Source organism: Zeugodacus cucurbitae, chromosome 6 (assembly GCF_028554725.1).
Source record: "Zeugodacus cucurbitae isolate PBARC_wt_2022May chromosome 6, idZeuCucr1.2, whole genome shotgun sequence".
Taxonomy (NCBI): domain Eukaryota; kingdom Metazoa; phylum Arthropoda; class Insecta; order Diptera; family Tephritidae; genus Zeugodacus; species Zeugodacus cucurbitae.
The window spans coordinates 37,684,620-37,707,131 of record NC_071671.1 but is presented as its reverse complement, the minus strand read 5'-3'; the positions used below and the strand labels follow the sequence as shown (position 1 = coordinate 37,707,131).

The following is a 22,512-nucleotide window of genomic DNA, read 5'->3' as shown; positions in this document are numbered from 1 at the left end:
CAATTTCTTTACATTTATTTTGTTTTAACTCCAGCATAATATGGTGTTAATTATGTAAGAAACTACTTAATTGCGCTTTAAATAACCATTACAAGTCCATTCTAGCCAACAAGGCAACACTTGAATTGAAAAAAAAACAATAAAACTTGACCACTACATTTTGTAACTCGGACAATTTCCCAGCGTAGTTAATGTCAATTTAAAGGTTGAGTTTACTTCGCAGCGAAACAATTTGTCGAAAAGGCTGGCATTAAATCGACACAGTAATTCTCAATGTTTATGAGCTTTAAATGAATTTCAGAGTACTTATTTTATTCAGGGTTAATTTCTGGCGACACGAAATGCCAACAAAGGATATTGTGGTATTCATTTCGGGCCGTTATAAAATGGGCAAAGTGAGAAGAAGGAAAGGACAGACCACAAAACCTACACCGAAAGTAATGAAAGATGTTTGAGTGTGTTAAATGTTTGAACAAAAGGCTAAGGTCGGGTGCAACCGAACATTTTATACTCACGCAATTTATTGAAGTAATTTTATTAAGATAACGCGCAATTTGACCCATATACATATTCGGCATAAAGTCCAATAGAATAACGAAAATCATCATATATGGTAAATGAGGCCTGAGGTATTTTATAAACCGATTTCACTCATTTTCCGCACCAAGCTACACTATATCCAAGACTTTACGGTCACTTAATTTTGCTGAGATATCTCATATATTAACCGATATATTCAGAATAAAACCGCCCTCCGTATTTGTGAAAAACCTATAATTAGGTATATGGGAGCTAGAGGAAGTTATGACCCGATTTTAATAATTTTAGGAACTGAGACACACTATTGGAAGAAAACAAGTTAGGAAGGGCTAAGTTCGGGTCTCACCGAACATTTTATACTCTCGCCATTTATTTATTTAATTATATTATATAACAAACAATTTGACTCACAAATTCAGCATCTATATGGTATAAAGCTCATTGAAAGTTTGAAAACCCTATGATTAGGAATATGGGAGCTAGGGAAAATAACGACCCGATTTCACTAATTTTTGGCACGTAGATATATTATTAGAAGAAACATATTCCCTCTGAATTTCTTCAAAATATCTGTGAAACTTAACTATAATTTCGGAAAAAAATTTGTAAGAAGCACTGAGGTCCGCATAATTCGATATATAGGGTCTTGAAAACTTATGGACCGATTTCGACGATTTTTAGAAGGCGATGCCACTCTTTAAATGCAGTATTTTTGCAAAGTTCTGTTTCGATATCTTCACCTGTGCTTACTTTACATATTGTAAAGTAAACGATTCAGATCGACTTCAAAGTTCTGGTATAAGGGAATTGTCCTGGTTAAACTATTTTGAACTATTTTCACAGCATATCATTGGGAAGACAAACAGATATTATGAACCGAATTTCATTGAAATTGGTCGAGTAATTTCGGAGATATGGTTTTTGGCCCATAAGTGGGCGGAACCCCGCCCATTTAAATTTTTTTATACCATTTTGAGTGAAGTTCTTCTGTACCATCTTTATAATGACATTTAACGTTTCTGGTGGTTTTTCTTTCTGAATTAAAGCATTTTTAGTAGTTTTCAACATAACCTTTGTATGGGAGGTGGTTATAATCCGATTTCCTCTAGTTTTGTACTGTGTATGGTAGTACCCAAAATAAACGACTCTAGAAAGTTTCCTTAATATAGCTTTAGTAGTTTACGAGATATGTACAAAAAACTTAGAAGGGGGGGGGCCACGCCCACTTACCCAAAAATACTACATCCACATATGCCCTTTCATAGTACGATCCTTCATATCAAATTTTACTTCCATAGCTTAACCTATGTCTTAGCTATGGACAGCACTTTACGTGTTTTCGGTTTTCGCCATTTTGTGGGCGTAGCAGTGGTCGGATTTTGCCCATTTCCGAAAGCAACCTTCCTATGGTGCCAAGAAACACGTGTGTCAAGTTTCATCAAGATATCTTAATTTTTAATTTTATTAAATTTAAATAAATTAAAAATTAAATTTAATTCTTAAGACGGACGGACGGACAGACAGACATCCGGATTTGTACTCCACTCTTCACCCTGGCCACTTTGGTATATATAACCCTATATCTAACTCGTTTAGTTTTGGGTGGTACAAACAACTGTTATGTGAACAAAATTATTATATACTCTTAGCAACTTTTTTTGCGAGAGTATAAAAAACAACGAAAAAGTAAAGGAAATTACAAACTGCATAAGGCCAGGGGACGCAGCAAATGACAAAACCCTCAATGAGCATAAACGTAAAATGTTCTTTTGCAGTGTTCTCAATTGTAAATTATGAAAATACTCGTGCAACAAAGAGCACTTTGGTAAATAGTAGCGAGGCAGTCAGCGCAGGCACCATGAAAGATTACGCTGCTTAACGAAGGATAATCACTTACACCAGCTTATTTATGTTGGTACATAATCCGCATATAACGTACATATATATATATGTTCTTTTATGGTATATAGTACGCACTCGCATATACATAAATGTTTAAATTTACGGAAAATTAAAAAAAAACGTTTACGAGTATACCGTTACGAATGGCGGCATCCGACACTCCCCTCAACAGAAACGTCAAAAGATCGCATATATATATAAATATAAAACTAAATATTTACAAGCCCCTGAATATATCCCAAGGGAACGGAAGTAAATCACATTCCATTCGGCATTGTCTCTCTTCACGCCAATTTGGCCGCTCTATGTGATGCCACATCCCCCAACAAAGTGACACATTGCAGCTGCCCACAAAAGCGTAGAGCAGCGACTGCTCGCGTGTGGTGAATGGGGCAAAGAGCTTCAGGGCGGCATTAATTAAATCAAGCTCCATTTAACATAGCGGTCAGTGGGCTTGAACGTATACTTTTACAACCTTGATAAAACTTGCAACATGTATTCATGTGACCAAATTTTTGAATGAAAATTGTAGAGATTCTATCCGAATACATTTAGGAAAACATGGACAAAATTGTTGCTGCTCTGAAAATATCCTCATTGTAGTTATACACACATATGTATATTATATTTATTCTTCTTTCAATTTACAGTAATGAATAATGAATCGCCTTACAAGTGTGAATTAGAATTTTGCACCTTAGCGATAACTTTTGTAAAACTTCAAAATCACAGAATTGTGCCAGGCCTTGAACATTTGACCTCCTAATCCTTTGCTTAGTCATGCAAACTTTGTGCTAGGTGTCGACGCATGTGCACCTGCTACTTTCAGCACCTACTCTTGCAGATTTGCACTCACGTTTTAGTATTTAAGGTGTGCGACTGCCACAGTATACAGTTGTAACGTCGAACTTTGAGTTGGCTGTAATCCAAAAAATTGGGACGTTACAGTGGTCCATCACGCGTTGCATGCAAAGTAAAAACCTAAAATTTTTAACTTTTAGTTCTTATGTAATGCTATAACTCGCTTTGAGCTTTCAAAATTAACAAATTAGTTTTTTAGCGTTGTCGTTTTGTTTTAAGTGCTTGTGTTCTATATTTACAAGTTTACAATTTGTATGTTTCTCGAGACCCAAGATAACAACAATCAAAATCTTAATCTATGAAAATACTAATAAAATTATACAACATGAACCAAATCGAACACTGTGCGCATATATTTTGTACCCTTATTTGTTGTGATAAATACAAGAAATTTATATTTTCTGGTCACGTACTATACAATGCTTACTCAAAGAAGGCATAAATAAATACATTGAAACCATTTTAGATATACATAAGATAGACACTGAAATAAATTAAAGTAGTGGGAAAATTTATAATTTATTATATGAAGACAAATTTTATTATTAATAATTGCAAGGTATTAAATATTGCAATGTAGATTTACTTGTCAATGCAAAATAACAAAGCCCTAAATTCTATATTAGGGCTACAATTTCGAATCATACAAGATAAACATTTTGTTAGCATTTTGTTGAATATATGGAAGTGGAGATTGGCAATGTGCAATCCGAAACTCTCAAATTATATTCTATTATATTAATAAAATTCAATTAAATAAAACAGACGATACTGTTGATGGCGTGATCAAAATTAAGTATTTATTTCATAATAATAAATATAACTTACTACTCTCTCTTTTTTCTGAATATGCCGCTATATCGAATAAATATGTTAGTTAAGTTTAGGAATATGTTGAATGAAAACTTTATTGAAACAAGGTTCGAGATCCAAATTTGTAAAATAGAAAATTTTATGGACGAATGATTATTAAACAAGTAATGAAGGGCAAAGTTCGGTTATAACCGAACATTTTATACTCTCGCAATTTATTTATTTAATTTAACTTAATATGACACACAATTTGACCCACATATTCGGCATATGTATGAATGGTATAAGGTTCATTGAAAATTTGAAAATTGGTATTAGGTACAGGAAAGGCCATTAAAAAAATGCGTGGAGTCCCCGCGGAAGAAGTTATACTTCTTAGTGATATTCCAAGAAATGCATATCATTTTGTATGAAAGAAAACTGGCGAGAGGGAAAGGACAACAATATGGTGGTGTGACCAACATTTTCTTAAATTCACATTTTATAAATTTATAATGCACATTTTATAAAGCAAAGTTCAAATCATTTATCATTTCTGGGTTCTGACGGATTGATATCTATAATATTTACAATTGGATTATGATAACTAAAATACGATATGAAATGTCGTAGGATCATTTCTTCCATTGATCATTTCTAATGAAAATTTCTCTCTGAGGAATGCCTGTAATGGTTCAGCTTCTGGCAATGAGTAATTTACATTGAAATCTCCCGCAAGGAGTACGGTTGTTCGCTATACTCTACTGGTTCTCCGATAATATCTGCAAAAGCTTGCGAACCTGCAGATGACAACGGTAGTAAAACTTTACCGATGAACAATTTTATATCTCTCATCGATGAATTTGGTGATATATAAATGGCAATTAAATTCAATTTTTTACTATTATTTTTACTATTACTAGGGTTCATTTTGCATTCTACCGCACACAAATCGCCAATTCTTGTTGATGTTGATATCGTCAAATCAGCATCATTCGCGTACGGTGCCTTTATATCTAAATGAGGAGTGAGAATATGACATTTGTCTTGCTCATTGTGATAAATACCAACGCCTGAATTTCTTGTTTAATTTCTTTGAAATCTTACAACGAAATCAAAATTTGGTACGGATACAGGAGGCTCGTTGTCGTTCATAAATGTTTCTGATAACATCAAGATGTTTGACTGTTTAAATATGCAAGACCATTTGCACCAGATTGTGAATTGCCCTACTGTACTTATTGACTGCATTATTATATATATTCATTATATATAATTATTTGTATAAAACCTTGGAATTTATTCATTAAAATCACCACTCAGAAGTCGTTTTATCCATTGTAACCGATCGATCATCGAATCATCGATCATTTCTGATATGCCACAAGACGAAATTAGAAATGAAGTTCATATACCTCACGCTGTCAGATAAAACGATATACCTCCTCATCGCGGGTGCTAATACTTTCGATTTGGAAAGAAAGTAAATGAAGACTGACTACAGAAATGATCCTGTGAAGTATAGTCTTAACTTTTCAACGGCCAACGCAGAGTATTTCAACCCATGGCAATTGCTTTAATTTCTCTGCTTTACTCTCATTCACTCTCTCTCTCTCTCGCGTTAATTGTTCAACGCTATTCCCTCTACGCTGAAGCGTTAAACAATTATCGCAATCTTTTCCGAAGTCGTATAAAAAGTATAACTTCAAAAAATTGGATCTTTTATTCGATATGATGTACCGCAACAGTGACATCGATGTTATGCGATGTACGAATAAAAACGCATCGAAAGTATTAAAAATTGCTTTAAACACATTAAAACTGCAAATTAAGTTACATTTTTTCTTTGCATAAGTTTACGAAATATTACTTATGCAAGTTCTGAAGTGGAAAGTGACCTGGCAGCACTTAGAATTTCCAAATGGCGTCAAACTGCAAAACAGAGAGATGAATGGCGCGCTCTGGTGGATTCGCCATAATCGCCTAAGCGCTTTCTACTCCAGATATATATGTATGTATTTATATAGAAGTTCTGAAAGAATACTATTAAAAACAAGTAAGGAAGGGCTAAGTTCGGGTGTAACCGAACATTTTATACTCTCACAATTTATTTATTTAACTTTATTTATATTATATAATACACAATTTGACCCACATATTCGTCATATATATTGTATAAAATCCATTGAAAGTTGGAAACCATAATATTAGGTTAGAAGCATCGAGGTTCTCGTGTTCGATATATGGGGCCTTAAAAACCTATGGTCCGATTTCGGCGATTTTTAGACTGGGGCTGCCACACTATTAACATAGTATTTGTGCAAAGTTCTGCACCGATATCTTCACTAGTACTTATTTTATATATTGTAAAGTAAACGATTCAGATTGTCTTCAAAGTTCTGGTATATAGGAAGTAGGCGTGGTTGTGAAGCGATTTGGCCCATTTTCACAACATATCATTGGGATGTAAGGAAACTAATACAAACCAAGTTTCATTGAAATCGGTCGAGTAGTTCCTGAGATATGGTTTTTGACCCATAAGTGGGCGACGCCACGCCCATTTTCCATTTTGTAAAAAAATCTGAGTGCAGCTTTCATCTGCCATTTCTTATGTGAAATTTAGTGTTTCTGACGTTTTTCGTTAGTGAGTTAACCCACTTTTAGTAATTTTCAACCTAACTTTTGTATAGGAGGTGGGCGTGGTTATTATCCGATTTATTTCATTTTTGGACTGCATTAGGAAGTGGCTAAAAAAACGACTGCAGAAAATTTGGTTTATATGGCTCTATTGGTTTGCGAGATATGTACAAAAAACTTAGTAGGGGGCGGGGCCACTCCCACTTCCCCAAAAAAATTATATCCAAATACGCCCCTTCATAGTGCGATCCTTCATACCAAATTTTATTTCCATAACTTTATTTATGGCTTAGTTATGTCACTTTATGTGTTTTCGGTTTTCGCCATTTTGTGGGCGTGGCAGTGGTCCGATTTTGCTCATTTTCGAAAGCAACCTTCCTATGGTGCCAAGAAATAAGTATCTTAATTTTTACTCAAGTTACAGCTTGCACAGACGGACGGACGGACGGACAGACAGACATTCGGATTTGAACTCCACTCTTCACCCTGATCACTTTGGTTTATATAACCCTATATCTAACTCGTTTAGTTTTGGGTGTTACAAACAACCGTTATGTGAACAAAACTATAATACTCTCTTTAGCAACATTTGTTGCGAGAGTATAATAATATTGCTAAATAAATTTGAGGTGTAATAGTGTTCATTAAAGGATTTACAAATTATATTGTTTTAATTATAAGTTTCAGTTTATAAAAAATATAATGCAATGATGTAGCAACATTTGTTAAGTATTTGAAATCCAATTTATATAATTTATTAATACCCCAATCTTCGCATGTCTTCAAAATTTGCTCGCTTATATATTCAGTTGTATGCCTTTGTACTAGTTTAAATACACAAATAGTTAAAGATTTGTGTTTCACACAATTGTTGATAACGTTTATCATTTTAAAGTAAATTCCCAACGAGACAAACCCATGATGCATAGGAAATATCAATCACCATTCGATGCATTGAAATTAAGCGATGTATCAGATTAAAAAACATCGATGTTTCGTACATCGAATTATTAGAAGAACAATATTCCCTCCGAATTTCTTTAAAATATCTGAGAGACTTACCTACCTATATTTTCAGTAAAAATTGATTAGAAGCACTGGGTCCTCATGTTTGATATATTGGGATTGAAAACTTATGGTCCGATTTCGTCGATTTTTCGAAGGCCGATGTCACACTATAAATACAGTATTTGTTCAAAGTTCTGTTCCGTTATCTTCACTAGTGCTTACGTTATATATTGTAAAGACGATTCAATCGACTTCAAAGTTCTGGTATATGGAAAGTAGGCGTGGTTGGCGTCATTGTGAAGTGCCTGGAGGAAACGACTCTAGAAACTTTGGTTGATATAGCTTTAGCAATTTACGAGATATGTAAGTTAAATAAAATGATTTGGTTGTTTCATTTTATTAATTAAAACTTTATTTGGTTATGTTTAACCTTAAGCGTGTGTTAACTGTTCCAATTGCAACAAAGATCTAATTAGAACATTATCCAATATGAATACGACTACCGTTTATCTCTCTCCGCTGTCAATCGTAATTGTTGCAGTTCATTCAGCTATTACTATTGCCATCATAGCAGTGGTCAATCTTTGCTAATTATACTTTGACTTTGAACAGATTTTTCAATTTCCGACCATATCTTTTACCTTTTTCTCCAAGTTTGTGCGGCGCGATGAGAATGAATGAATGAAATTACATTTTTTTTATATTTTATTTGCAATGTGCTAAAACTTGACTACGATCACTAGTGCGAACTTGTAAATTTCTAATATTTTGTTCTTCAAGCCGCTGCACACGCTCCGTACTCGACTGTCAAGCGCGTACTTGGGAGGTTTTGAAATTTTGTTCAGCAAGCAGCTGCGAGCGCTCGTTACACGACTCTCTGACACGCGATTGCGATGCGAAGAGAATGACTTGCAAAACGGTTTTCAGTTTCAGATTAAGATTCTCCATCACGGAGTCTTTTTGATACCATCACCTGGAAACTATTTCCAGAAAGTTGAGATTCTAGCAATAAATATAGCCAATGTTACTCAGGGTGAATGTAGCTTTCCAATAGTGAAAGAATTTTTGAAATCGGCACAGTAGAGAATAATATTATTTGTCTTTGTGTGATGTCAAAATTATGGAACTCACTCTGCTTTGGGATTATTACCTTCAAAAGTCATTATTTGTTACATTTGTTTACAACTGCAGTTTTTCGTTCCTCTTCTCAGTGACCGCAGAAGATCAGCAAATCTAAATTGAAAGTCGCACATATAATGCGTCTTCAATTGACTAATCAGAAATACATTCTGATCTCAGTGTCATTTCTTCTTCCATGCTTTGGTAAAAATGTTATTTTGCATTAACTACTTTTCTCATCTCATATTTACTTATTTTCTTAATCCACATAATAAAATGTTGTTACAGCAATTTTATTAACCGATTAACTTTGTCATTAAGGTCGTGAACAAGGAGGCGATTAATTGATTTCAAGTACATAATGAAATCTAATACTTCTATATAGCTGCAGGAGTGTGGCCGGGAAAGGTGCAATAACACTATACAAAGTTTTTACTAAAATTACTCAAAGCAGCAGCAATGGAAACAGCAAAATAGTGCTCAAGCAATTATTCGACATTCCCCTTGCTAAGGCTAAATAACTTATTCCAGCCCACTTTGCTTGACTTTCTCTTTCGCCCAAAGCCACACAGTACAAGTTATGTGGGAGCACTTACAGTTTCTGCCAGACAATGCATAAAGTTTGCTATTGTTTTGTCAACAAACCAAATTAGTGCATCAGATTCCCTCTCCGATGTCTACGGTCCGCCAACACTATTTCTTGAAGCTTTAAAATGTTTACACAATATGAGTAGCCGGCTCCCCACTTAGCAGCTGTCCCTCTTGAGACAATTTAATTGTTTTGCGTGATTCTTTCATATTTCATCACGAGTATATAATACATATACACTTTTATCAAAACAGGCGGTATTAAAAATTTCGTATTTTGTCTAAAACCAAGCTAATTGATAAACAAGTGAATATGAGTTTTAAAAATTAGGATATTTATTAGGTTATCAGGTTATATCTCACAAACTGTATCAACCAAGCTTGATATAAATGGTTTTCTCTAGCGTTTCTTGTCACATTGTGATAATTGTTGAATAGTATGAATAATAACCACTTCCAATCCTCCCACAAGAGTTAGGTTCAAAACGACTAAAATGCATTGACTTACAAAAGTACTCAATAGAAACATTAAATTTTAGAGTACTGTGAAGATTAAAAATTACTCCTTCTTCTCAACTGGCGTAGGCGAATAATTCATATAGCTCGTCGTTGCCAATGTTTAAGAGACGTCTCATCGGATGTTGCCATCGTTCACGCTTATGGTGCAGAAGCACAATGATGAGCGACGTATAGAGTTTGGTTCGTCGAGAGAGGACTTTACTTTTCATTATGAAATGGCAAACCAAACAGAGTATAGCAACGGCTCTCAAAAAGACCAACTCCGAAAAAAGTATTGCCTCATTTAAAATCACACGTCTAAAACAAGTAAGGAAAGGCTAAGTTCGGGTGCAACCGAACATTTTATACTCTCGCAATTTATTGATATATTTTTATTAAGATAACACACAATGACGTATAGAGTTTGGTTCGTCGAGAGAGGACTTTACTTTTCATTATGAAATGGCAAACCAAACAGAGTATAGCAACGGCTCTCAAAAAGACCAACTCCGAAAAAAGTATTGCCTCATTTAAAATCACACGTCTAAAACAAGTAAGGAAAGGCTAAGTTCGGGTGCAACCGAACATTTTATACTCTCGCAATTTATTGATATATTTTTATTAAGATAACACACAATTTGACCCAATTTGAAAATCCTATAATTAGGTATATGAGACCTAGAGGAAGTTACACTATTAGAAGAAAAATATTTCCTCTGAATTAAATTAAGATACCTGAGAGATTTACCGAAATTTTCGGTGAAAAGTTACCATGGGGCACTGAGTTCTTCATATTCGATATCCGGGGCATTGAAAAGTTATGGTCCGATTTCGACAAATTTTTCACAAGTGATGCCACAGATCATATACAGTATTTGTGTAAAGTTTTACTTTGCTATCTTCATTGGTTCCTTATGTATATATTATAAAGTGAAGGAATAAGATGGAATTCAAGAATGAGTTATATGGGAAGTTGTCGTGGTTGTGGACCGATTTCATCCATTTTCCACACGTATCATCAGGGTGTCAAGAAAATATTATATACCGAATTTCATTGAATTCTGTCGAATACTTCCTGAGATATGGTTTTCGACCCATAAGTGGGCGACACCACGCCCATTTTCCATTTTGTAAAAAAATCTCAGTGCAACTTCCCTCTGCTATTATTTCTGTGAAATTTAATGTTTCTGACGTTTTTCGTTAGTAAGTTAACAAACTTTTAGTAATTTTCAACCTTTGTATGGGAGGTGGGCGTGGTTATTATCCGATTTCAACTATTTTCATGGTGTGTGGTGAGGTACGTAGGAGAACCGACTGCAGAAAGTTATGTTTATATGGCTTTATTGGTTTGCGAGATACATACAAATAACCGATTTGGGGGCGGGGCCCCCCAAAAAAATTACATCCAAATATGCCCCTTCCTAGTGCGATCCTTTATTCGAAATTTTACTTTTATAACTTTATTTATGGCTTAGTTATGACACTTTATAGGTTTTTGGTTTTCGCCATTTTGTGGCGGAATATGTACGTGTTCCAAGTTTCGTTAAGATATCTCAATTTTTACTCAAGTTATCCGTTGCCCGGACAGACGGACGGACAGACAGACATTCCAATTTTGACTCGTCTCGTCACCCTGATCATTTTGATATATATAACCCTATATCTAACTCGTTTAGTTTTATGACTTACAAACACCCGTTATGTGAACAGAACTATAATACTCTCTTAGCAACTTTTGTTGCGAGAGTATAAAAAACACCCGCTACTAGCCGATATCAAACCACTATATCATATAGCTGCCATACAAACTGAACGATCGGAATCAATGGCTTGTATGGAAAACTTCCGCATTTTACTACGTATCTCACGAAATTTGGTGTGAGTTATTGTTCATAGAAATAATTTAATCTCCGAAAAAAATTTTCAGATCGGTACACTATAGCATATAGCTGCCATACAAACCAAACGATCGGAATCAATGGCTTGTATGGAAAATTTTCGCATTTGACGTGGTATCTTCACGAAATTTGACATGGATTACCGCTTAAGGTAATAATATAATCTCCGAAGAAATTGTTCAGATCGGTTAACTATATAACCTTAATGTTTCTAGCAAACAACCCGGCTAAAAAGTATTAGTAAAATGTTTTCTTTTTTTTACTTACTTTTTCTTACGTCTTTAGATTTACTTAAACACATAGTTACTAAAAGAAATGTACCTGTGAAGAGTATATTAGCTTCGGTACAGCCGAAGTTAACGTTTTTTCTTGTTATTTATCAATACACCTAATTCTGTTTTTACACGAATTATTTTTACACGAATTTGAAATAACACGAGTAAATACGAAAAAATATTTCTATTTTTACACGACATAATTTGAAATAACACGAATACAAAAAAAACAAAATTACTTTTTTTACATGAATTATTGGATTTAACACGTTTTTTTTCAATGAATTTTTTTCTACTTAAAATAATTCTGGTGTGTATTCTGAGTTATGTCTATGTATGCGTAATTTCTGTTTAATTTCTGTGTAATTTCTGGAAATGCGGGATTCCCCGAATTATTGAAAAAGTAAAAACGTACATAATGTATTGTACACACAATTTAGTTCCTATTTGACAATTATAATTGAAAGATCGTTAGTTTTTGCTGATTTTTAACAAGTGCTAAGTAAAATAAAGTAGAAGCTCATATAATTTTGGTAGAAAAATAACAGGTTAGTTTCAAATATTTAATTTTAGATTTTTGCATTTTTGATTAATAAAATATATTTTGGTAGCCATACCCATGTTACATAATTCTCCTGCATTAAAAATGAGGAAAGCGATCAGCTTAGATACCAAAATCAAAATTTTAGATCAACTTGCAACGGGACAAGGCGCAACGGTTGTGGGAAATAATTTCGGAATCCATGAAGCTACTGTAAGAACAATTAAAAAAAATGAAACGGCAATTAGAGCATCAGTATGTTCTGGAACAAAATTAAGAGCAAAGTCATCATCGTATGTAAGGGATGTTGTTAAAGAGAAAATGGAAAAAGCTTTGGTAATCTGGATAGAAGACAAATCCCAAAAGAGAATACCAGTAGACGGACTTGCTATCAAGCAGACAGCATTAAGAATCTATAAACGTATCCAGGAAATTGATCCAGATACATCATCTCAGTCAAAACAACATGCATTTTCCGCAAGTACTGGTTGGATGACTGGTTTTTTAAAAAGACACGCTCTCCACAATATAAAAATTAAGGGAGAAACTGCATCCGCTGATGAATTGGCTGCTAAAGAATTTCCCGAAAAACTAAAAAAAATTATTGAAGATGGAGAATATACTCCAGACCAAGTTTGGAATTTAGATGAAAGCGGCCTTTTTTGGAAGAGAATGCCTAGAAGAACTTATGTAGCAAAATCGCAGAAAACAGCCGGTGGTTTTAAAGTAGCAAAGGACCGTATTACGTTGTTGTTTTGTTCCAATGCTTCAGGAGAACGTATTCTTAAGCCACTCCTAGTACATCGTGCCTTAAGACCACGTTCCATGAAAAGTGTAGATTTCAATAAATTGCCTGTACACTGGATGGCGAACAAAAAGGCTTGGGTAACCAGTGCAATTTTCACAGAGTGGTTTCAGAAGCACTTCATCCCAGAAGTTAGGCGCTACATGAAAGAAAAATGTCTCGAATTTAAAGTTCTTTTGATTCTAGACAATGCACCAGGCCATCCAGTTTTGGAGCACCCAAACGTACAATTTTGTTTTTTGCCGCCTAATACCACTTCCCTTATACAGCCACTAGACCAGGGGATAATTGCTACGTTTAAAACGTATTACATAAGAAGTTCATTTCATTATGTTGTAGAAAAACTTGATAATTATGAGGAATCATCAGTCATAGATGAATGGAAAAAATTTTCTATAATGGACTGCATTAATCAAGTCAAGATCGCGTTAGATTTATTAAAGCCATCAACTTTGAACTCGTGTTGGAAAAATATTTGGCCAGAATGCGTAAAATGCAAAGATCCTGTTATCGATAATAACGCTGAACTTGCTGATATAATAACAATGGCCAATGCAATCGGTGGGGATGGATTCGATGACCTATCGTTAGCAGATGTAGAAGAATTTTTGGTAGATGAAAGCTTGAGCGAAAATGAAATTATCGAATTCACCCTTGAGACTCGTGACGAAAGAGATCGTCCAATTTTGAAAGCATCTCTAATTAAAGAAGGTCTTGATCTCGCTACAAAATTAGGTAGTCATTTTGAACAACATGATCATGACGAGGAACGAGCTGCCAAACGCGAAATAAAACTCAATCTAAGATAACTGATTTCGTTCAAAAATCTACTGATGTCCCAACACAGTCGGCTAGAAATGATAATGATCAACAAAATCATTCCAGTGATGGCAGTGATATTGTAGTCTTTCGCAAACGTTTACGTTTATTATCAGACAGTGACAATAAATAAAATTGTTTAATGTTTAAATTTTTCTTATGGTTGTACTTTATGTTATTTAAGTTTTTTGGCAATGAATTTCTGATATTATTTTTTTTATGAAATCTAAATTTTAATTTATTTTATTATAATTTAGTTTATTTAATAAATTAAAACGAAAATAAATTCTTAAAATAACTACAACAATATTTTTTTTATATTATTTAGTCTAATTTTAACTTATTTTTTGAGGTCTAGAACCAATCTATTATTTTTGTACTTGGCCAGTATCTTTTTTTACACGATTTTTTTTTACACGAATTTCTCGGGAACCATTCTATCGTGTAAAAACAGAATTAGGTGTATTATCAATCGACTTTATCTCCACTTACTATAAAATAATGTATTCTCTTTCATTTCAGATATAATCAAATGTGGATTACAAATCGTTAAAATCTCTGGAGGGACATGCATTCAGCCCAAACGTATTCAATCATATTTCTTAATCATGCGGTGACCATAATGTTAAGAGTCTTAACCTTTGCATTATTGCAATTTCCATTTGAATAATTCGTGGTAGCGAGTATTTGAAACTCTAAGTTTATAGTTAATAATTGCGTTAAGGAACATACCTAAATATAGTTTCGAAAAACTCCTTGAATAGTAAGATACATACATATGTATGTATGTATATTTGGTATTGCCGTAATACCATAAAACCATGCCTAAAATTTGTATTTATTTGCATCAACGTATTCTCCGAATGTAACAGCCGGTGATTTCTTCTTACTCTCAGTCCTCAAGGTGGTGTTCGCGAAAAAAAGTCGACTAGACTGATACAAAAAAAAAATTGAATATCTACATAAGCCATAAACACCCAGTATGTTGAATAGTAAAATTTTATTTTACCATATATATATATATACTTTTCTTTGAAATGGTATTTTTCTTGCCTTCTATATTTTTTTTTTCAATTTAACAAAGTGAACTAAGTATATGACATTTAATTTTTCTTTACCCGAATTTGACATGTTTGTTGCCATTGATTTAACTCTTACATTTATTCAAAAATTGAAATTTTGAAATTCAAAAGTAAACAAATTGCAAACAAAAAAAATATTTTGAATAAAAGAAAATGCCGAATACTTTCTGCTTGTGCAAAACAACTCATGGAAGTAATTTACCAATGTTTAGTGCTCCAACTGACAAATTGCAACAAATTTTATCAATATCCATACATATATTATATTGTTTAAGATAAAAAAGACGGGTTAATGTAAACGAATACATGAATTGTTTACTATTTTATTGTCAAACAAGGGCATTTCAAATACTTAGTTCACTTTGTTGAATACACTTTGGTTTACATTTAATGTCGTTTACAGTTAAAAAATTTAGCAGATAAATTAAATTTTTTTCGAATTAAATCAAATGAGTTTCAAATCTTTCGTTCCGGCATATACTAGTTCTCCTATAGAAACTTTAGGCCTACTTACCGTTACATTGAGCGTAAAGCGTCGAACAAAATCAAAAACTTTCGAATCAACTGTACACAATGAATACTTTCACTTTATGAATTTTATTGTTCAAATCTGAGAATATTTTGTCTCGTAAAATAAAATGAAATATACATACATATATGTATACATAAATATAAATAACTAAAATAAATATAAATGCTTAATGAATATGTAGGTTAAAATAAGTGAAACGATTTACTCATATAATCAAAAACAATTTACTTACATTGACTATATTACACTTGTATGAAAATTAAACATACATATTTACTAAACGCATTTGTGCCAATAAAATTGAATATATACATACATACATACATACATACATATATATAAATATATAAATGATATTTCGCCTTAAAAATTAGATTTGAAAAAGTAATTATTATTTAAATTGTGCGACTAGCTGTATAGTACGATTACTAATGAAGAAGTATTATAATCATACATATATATATAATAATTAAGTTTCGACTTCAATTAAATTTGTTATTGGACTAATTTGGGACGCTAAAAACGAAAATGAGTTTTGAATATACAGTGGCTCACAGCTTATTTCGTGTAAGCAACAATTTTGATAATACTGATATGAAATTAATATTTTTTGCTCTGAACTAAATGAACGAATGATGCAATTATATTGATAATTTAGTTTTAAATACAAAACATGTAAAAAAATTTACAAAAGTATTCAAATTCAATATTTTATTAAACAAAAACCAAAAACACTCATAATTCATGGGTCACAGCTTATTTCGTGTGTTGATTTTCGTTCATGTGATACATGGAAATAACGGATGCAGAAAACTAACGGTAAATCAAAGTGTGAACAATGAATACTTAAGAAGCAGTTTATGGTCTAAAAACAATGCAGATCAGTTGCAATTACGCGGTATATCAACATGGGTCCACGCACTTCAATTGAAAAACGCGAATTAGTTATTAAACATTTTCAAAGTGGAAAAACGCAAAAACAAATTGCTGAAATGGTTGATTTAAGTTCATCTACAGTTCAATATATAATTTAGCGCTTTGTACGTGAAAATCGCGTGCATAACAAGGGTCGAAAGGCTCCTAATAAAATTTTTATGTCATCCAGAAACTGTGCGCAGAATATTAAGGGATTCCAATTTTCATGGGCGAACAGCACGGAATAAGCCTTTTATAAATAAGAAAAATAAAAAAGCCCGTTTACAGTTCGCAAAAGACTATTTAAACAAGGACAATGCTTTTTGGAATACGGTTATTTTCGCCGGTGAAAGCAAGTTTAATCTTTTTGCGCCAGATGGTAAAGCATACGTATGGCGAAAACCAAATACTGAGCTCCAAACAAAAAATTTACGCGCAACAGTAAAACATGGTGGCGGTCATGTAATGGTTTGGGGGTGTATGTCATCTGCAGGCGTTGGTCGATTGGAGTTTATAGACTCCACTATGAATAAAGAAGTGTACCTAGACTTACTGAAGCAAAAGTTGCTTCAAAGTGCAGAAGACCTGGGTATACGTGACACTTTTCGCTTCTACCAGGACAACCACCCTAAAAATAAATCTGGTCTTGTACAAACTTGGCTCATTTGGAATTGTCCACACCTCGTCCAAACACCTGCACAGTCACCAGATTTGAACGTTATTGAAAATGTATGGCACATTCTGGAAATTAATATTAGAAAACACCACATTTCTAGCGTCCAAACTCTAAAAGCGGCTTTGAAGGAAGAGTGGGGTAAAATATCGCCAGATTATATAAAAAAATTGGTGGAATCAATGCAAAACGTATGAAAGCTGTAATCGAGCAAAAAGGCTTTTCCACAAAATATTGAAATTTTATTTTGGTTTACTTTTTATAACTTTTTAGTAAGAATTTTTATACCACACGAAATAAGCTGTGACCCATGAATTATGAATGTTTTTGGTTTTTGTTTAATAAAATATTGAATTTGAATACTTTTGTACATTTTTTTACATGTTTTGTATTTAAAACGAAATTATCAATATAATTGCATCATTCGTTCATTTAGTTCAGGGCAAAAAATATTAATTTCATATCAGTATTATCAAAAATGTTGCTTACACGAAATAAGCTATGAGCCACTGTATTTCTAATTGTGGTACATTTTTTCAGTTTCTGTCATACGCAATATTCTAGGGACAACGTTTGAAAATAATTCACATTGCTTAGTTGATACCTTTGAGTAATTGAGTAATCATTTAATTCGAGTTTGTCGAGTCAATGTACTAATTTCTGCTACTTTGGAAAGAGTATACTTTCTACAAAAAAAGATTCCGTTTGGGATTCAGTTTAATCCTCAGATTTTCATCTACTCTCCTTTTCTTGTTCAGCAAGCCGAAAATAGTTCAACAAGAATTTAAATAATCTCTAAAATATTCAATAAAGTAAAAAAAGTTCTTCTTTATGGTTTTGTTGTAATTGATTTTATATTTATGTGTATAGGAATGAAAACATCAAAATAGGAAACTGGAAATCATGACAAAAATAGGTCGAGATAAGAGCACATAACACTATTGTCTGACCGATACCCAATTTTTGGCCGAAGCCGAACAAATTTATTAAGTGAACTAGTATAGTAACAAAAGAAAAACAAATAACATCACAAAATAAGTAATAAAATCAGTTCATATGTAAATATGAAGCTGCTTATTAGTTCAATTAATATTCAAAACTAAATAACTTATTTTTATAAAATATGCAGTGGCTCACAGCCAAAGTGATGCAACCGTACAAAAAATACTAAAGCAAGTATTACTTGAAAACTAAATACATTTTCCAAAACATTTAAATACCACTTAACATCGGTAGATATACACATTAAATGTATGCTTTAAAAAATCAGATTTTATAGTTATTTAATTTATCTACAACAAAAACAAACTACAGTATAATATTGCATCTCATAGCGAAAATGATGCAGTAACAAAATAACAAAATACATTGGAATTTTTTAGGACACAACTAAAACTTTAGGTGGATTAGTACTTTCATACGTTTCAGCATGGATTTTCCCAATTTATTTATATAGTTTGGAGCAATTTTATTCCGTTCTGTTTGCAGGGCGTTTTTCAAGTCGGCTTTATTGTTAATTTGGTATTTTCGCACGTCTCTTTCCAAAACTGACCACAGATTGCATTCAAATCTGAAGATTGCGCTGGTGTTTGTACTATATGTACAGTTCCAAATAAGCAAATTTTACACAACTCTGAATTTATTAGAGCATTTCAGCATTTTGTTGCAAATTTCGTTTCAAAATGTTCTAATACACACTCTTGTACATAGTACAATCGATGAATTCCAAATTCCCGACACCAGAAGACGAAAAGCATCCCCACACCATTACATTCCCTCCACCGTGTTTTACGGTTCTACGTTGATTTTGCGGTTGTAGCTCAGCAATTGCTTTTGTCCATAGTATAGACTCCATACATATATATTTCTATCCGATCAAAAGGAGGATGGAGTCATATGTAGAAGTTCACGTAAGTGAGGAAAGTTTCTGACTGCCTTGGGAGTGGCCAGGAACGATTCTTTTGCATGTGGCTCAAGCAGCTCACGACTTCCGATCTTAGACCAAGTATCCTCTGGGTAGCCAACAGACATCCGTTTGGAGGCGAGCTAAAGTGAGAAGGCGAATCCCGCTGAGAGAGAGACTTCGTCGTCGAGTCCTGGCATTCACTCCGGTGGATGAACGTCTAGCCACAATCCGCATCAAAGCGCGGTTCTTCAACATATCGCCTATTTGCGCCTACGCCCCGACGGAAGAGAAGGACGAAGTGATCAAAGATACCTTCTATGAGCGCCTAGAACGTACCTATGAGCGCTGCCTCCGCCACGATGTCAAAATCGTTCTTGGCGATTTCAACGCTAGGATGGGTAAAGAAGGTGTCTTTGCCACAACAGTCGGAAAATTCAGCCTCCAAGACGAAACATCGCCAAACGGTCTGAGGCTGATCGACTTCGCCGGGGCCCGAAATATGGTCGTCTGTTGTACTAGATTCCAGCATAAGAAAATCCATCAAGCTACTTGGCTGTCCCAGGATCGAATCACTCGCAACCAGATCGATCATGTTATGATAGATGGACGACATGTCTCCAGTGTTTTTGATGTGTGTACGCTTCGTGGTCCCAACATCGACATACCGAGAGCTGAAGAGGGAAGCGAGACGCATTTGCAGACAAAACAAGAAAGAGGCCGAAATGTGTGAGTATGAAGAGCTTGACAAGCTGGCCGACAGGGGTAAAGCTCGAAAATTTTACGAAAAGATCCGGGGACTAACTGAAAGTTTCAAGACCGGAGCACACTCCTGTAGGATCCCTAGGGGTGATCTAGTTGTTGATGACCAGAGTATACTGAGTTTGTGGAGGGAACACTTCTCTAGTCTGCTGAATGGCAGTGAAAGTACAACAACAGGAGATGGCGAACCCGATTCCCCAATCGACGACGATGGAGCAGATGTTCCATTGCCCGTCCGTGAAGAAATTCGAATAGCAATTACCCGCTTGAAGAACAATAAGGCGGCGGGGGCCGATGGATTACCGGCCGAGCTATTCAAATACGGCGGCGAAGAGCTGATAAGGTGCTTGCATCAGCTTCTTTGCAGAATATGGTCGGAAGAAAGCAAAGTGTACTCTGCCCAATACACATAAAGGGAGACCCCACAATTTGAGACAATTACTTCCTCAACATCGCGTATAAGGTTCTGTCGAGCGTATTGTGTGAAAGACTAAAGCCCACCGTCAACAAACTGATTGGACCTTATCAGTGTGGCTTTAGACCTGGAAAATCAACAACAGACCAGATATTCACCATGCGCCAAATTTTGGAGAAGACCCGTGAAAATAGGACTCGGCTATAACCATTATTAATTATAGTATGTAAATAAGTAAAAAATTAATATGGACATAATTTCTTTTCCTTATTTTTTAATTGGCTTATATGACAGATGATGTAAGCAGTCGAAGTTGGATCTTAAAAAAAATTAATTTTAAATTTTAAAAACTACTGGCACAATTTTGAAAATTTGCATGTATGCTTATATCTTTTATTTCAAAGATATATAATTATTCATTTAAGTGTTTTTTTGTGAAATTAAATAAATACGCATACCAGGAGAAAGGTTAAAGCTCTTATTTTTTTTTGGAATACTTTAACCACTAATAACATCTGTTAGATAAGTTTGACCGAAACATTTTATGCACCACTCAATTAAGGAGAAAATTTAGATTGTATCCACATTTTAGATTTTTTATTAACTACATCCTATAATGAATAATATTTTTTTAGAAAATCTTTTGTACGAACTTAGAAGGTAAATATATCGATTTTGGAGGCTAACTTTGAAAATCGAAGTAAACACGTTTTTTTACTTATGACTCAATCTCCCGGAAGAACTAAGTTTGAGTGTTGTGCAGTTTAATATATTGAAAGAACAAAGGTTTTTGGCGTTGGGTCAATTTCGTAAATAATTTTTTATCTTAATAGAAGTAAAATGAATAATCACAGACAAAAATATAATTTTTAAACAAGTTAATAAATAATTTACCTTTTTATAAGTTCTGTATTTAATAAAACAATATACATATATGTATATTAGTTCCTGTTATTCCTGCAAGGAGCATAGGGCCACAATACAACATTATAATATTAAAAAAAAAAACAAGTAAGGAATAGCTAAGTTTTTGTGACCAAAAATTGTATACTCTCGCAATTTATTTATTTAATATTATACATATAATACACAATTTTACCCGCGTATTATCGTATATCCTCATGTTCGATATATGGGGCCTTGAAAACCTATGGTCCGATTTCGGCGATTTTTAGAAATGGGCAAATGCAGTATTTATGGAAAGTTCTGTTCCGATACCATCACTAGTGCTTACTTTACATATTGTAAAATTAACTATTCAGGTCGACTTCAAAGTTCTGGTATATAGGAAGTAGGCGTGGTTGTGAACCGAGTTGGCCTATTTTCACAACATATCATTGGGATGAAAGGAAAATATTACAAACCAAGTTTCATTGATATTGGTCGAGTAGTTTCGGAGATAAGGTTTTTGACCCATAAGTGGGCGGAGCCACATCCACTTAAATTTTGTATACCAATTTGAGTGGAGCCCTTCTGTACCTTCTGTAATGAAATTTAAGGTTTCTGGTGTTTTCCCTTGCTGATTTAAAGCATTTTTAGTAATTTTCAACCTAACCTTTGTATGGGACGTGAACGTGACTATTATCCGATTTCTTTCATTTTTGAACTGTATTAAGAAGTGGCTAAAAAAACAACTCCAGAAAGTTTGGTTTATATAGCTTCATTGGTTTGCATTGGCATTGCATTGCCACGCCCACAAAATGGCGAAAACCAAAATCACATAAAGTGTCATAACTAAGCCATAAATAAAGTTATAAAAGTAAAATTTGGAATAAGGGATCGCACTAGGAAGGGGCATATTTGGGTGTAGTTTTTATGGGTAAGTAGGTGTGGCCCCGCCCCCAAATCGGTTATTTATATATAACTTGCAAACCAATAAAGCTATATAAACCGAACTTTCTGCAGTCGGTTCTCTTACGTACCCCACCACACACCATGAAAATAGTT

The 22,512-nt window shown here is 33.9% G+C and overlaps 1 protein-coding gene and 1 non-coding gene across 9 annotated transcripts in view; one reads left to right on the top strand and one right to left on the bottom strand.

Annotated features, from left to right (window-relative positions):
- Window positions 1-17,679, top strand: part of LOC105219838 (uncharacterized) — a 129,232-nt gene extending 111,553 nt beyond the window's left edge. For all 8 annotated transcript variants that reach the window (XM_054235026.1, XM_029045361.2, XM_054235027.1 and 5 more), the window contains one exon: window positions 14,806-17,679. The gene's annotated coding sequence lies outside the window, so the exon portion shown is untranslated. The remainder of the gene's footprint in view (window positions 1-14,805) is intronic.
- On the bottom strand, window positions 5,410-5,624 carry LOC114805015 (small nucleolar RNA U3). Its single transcript, XR_003753111.2, has one exon. It is a non-coding gene; the product is annotated as a small nucleolar RNA U3 (small nucleolar RNA).
- Window positions 17,680-22,512: the final 4,833 nt, after the last annotated feature.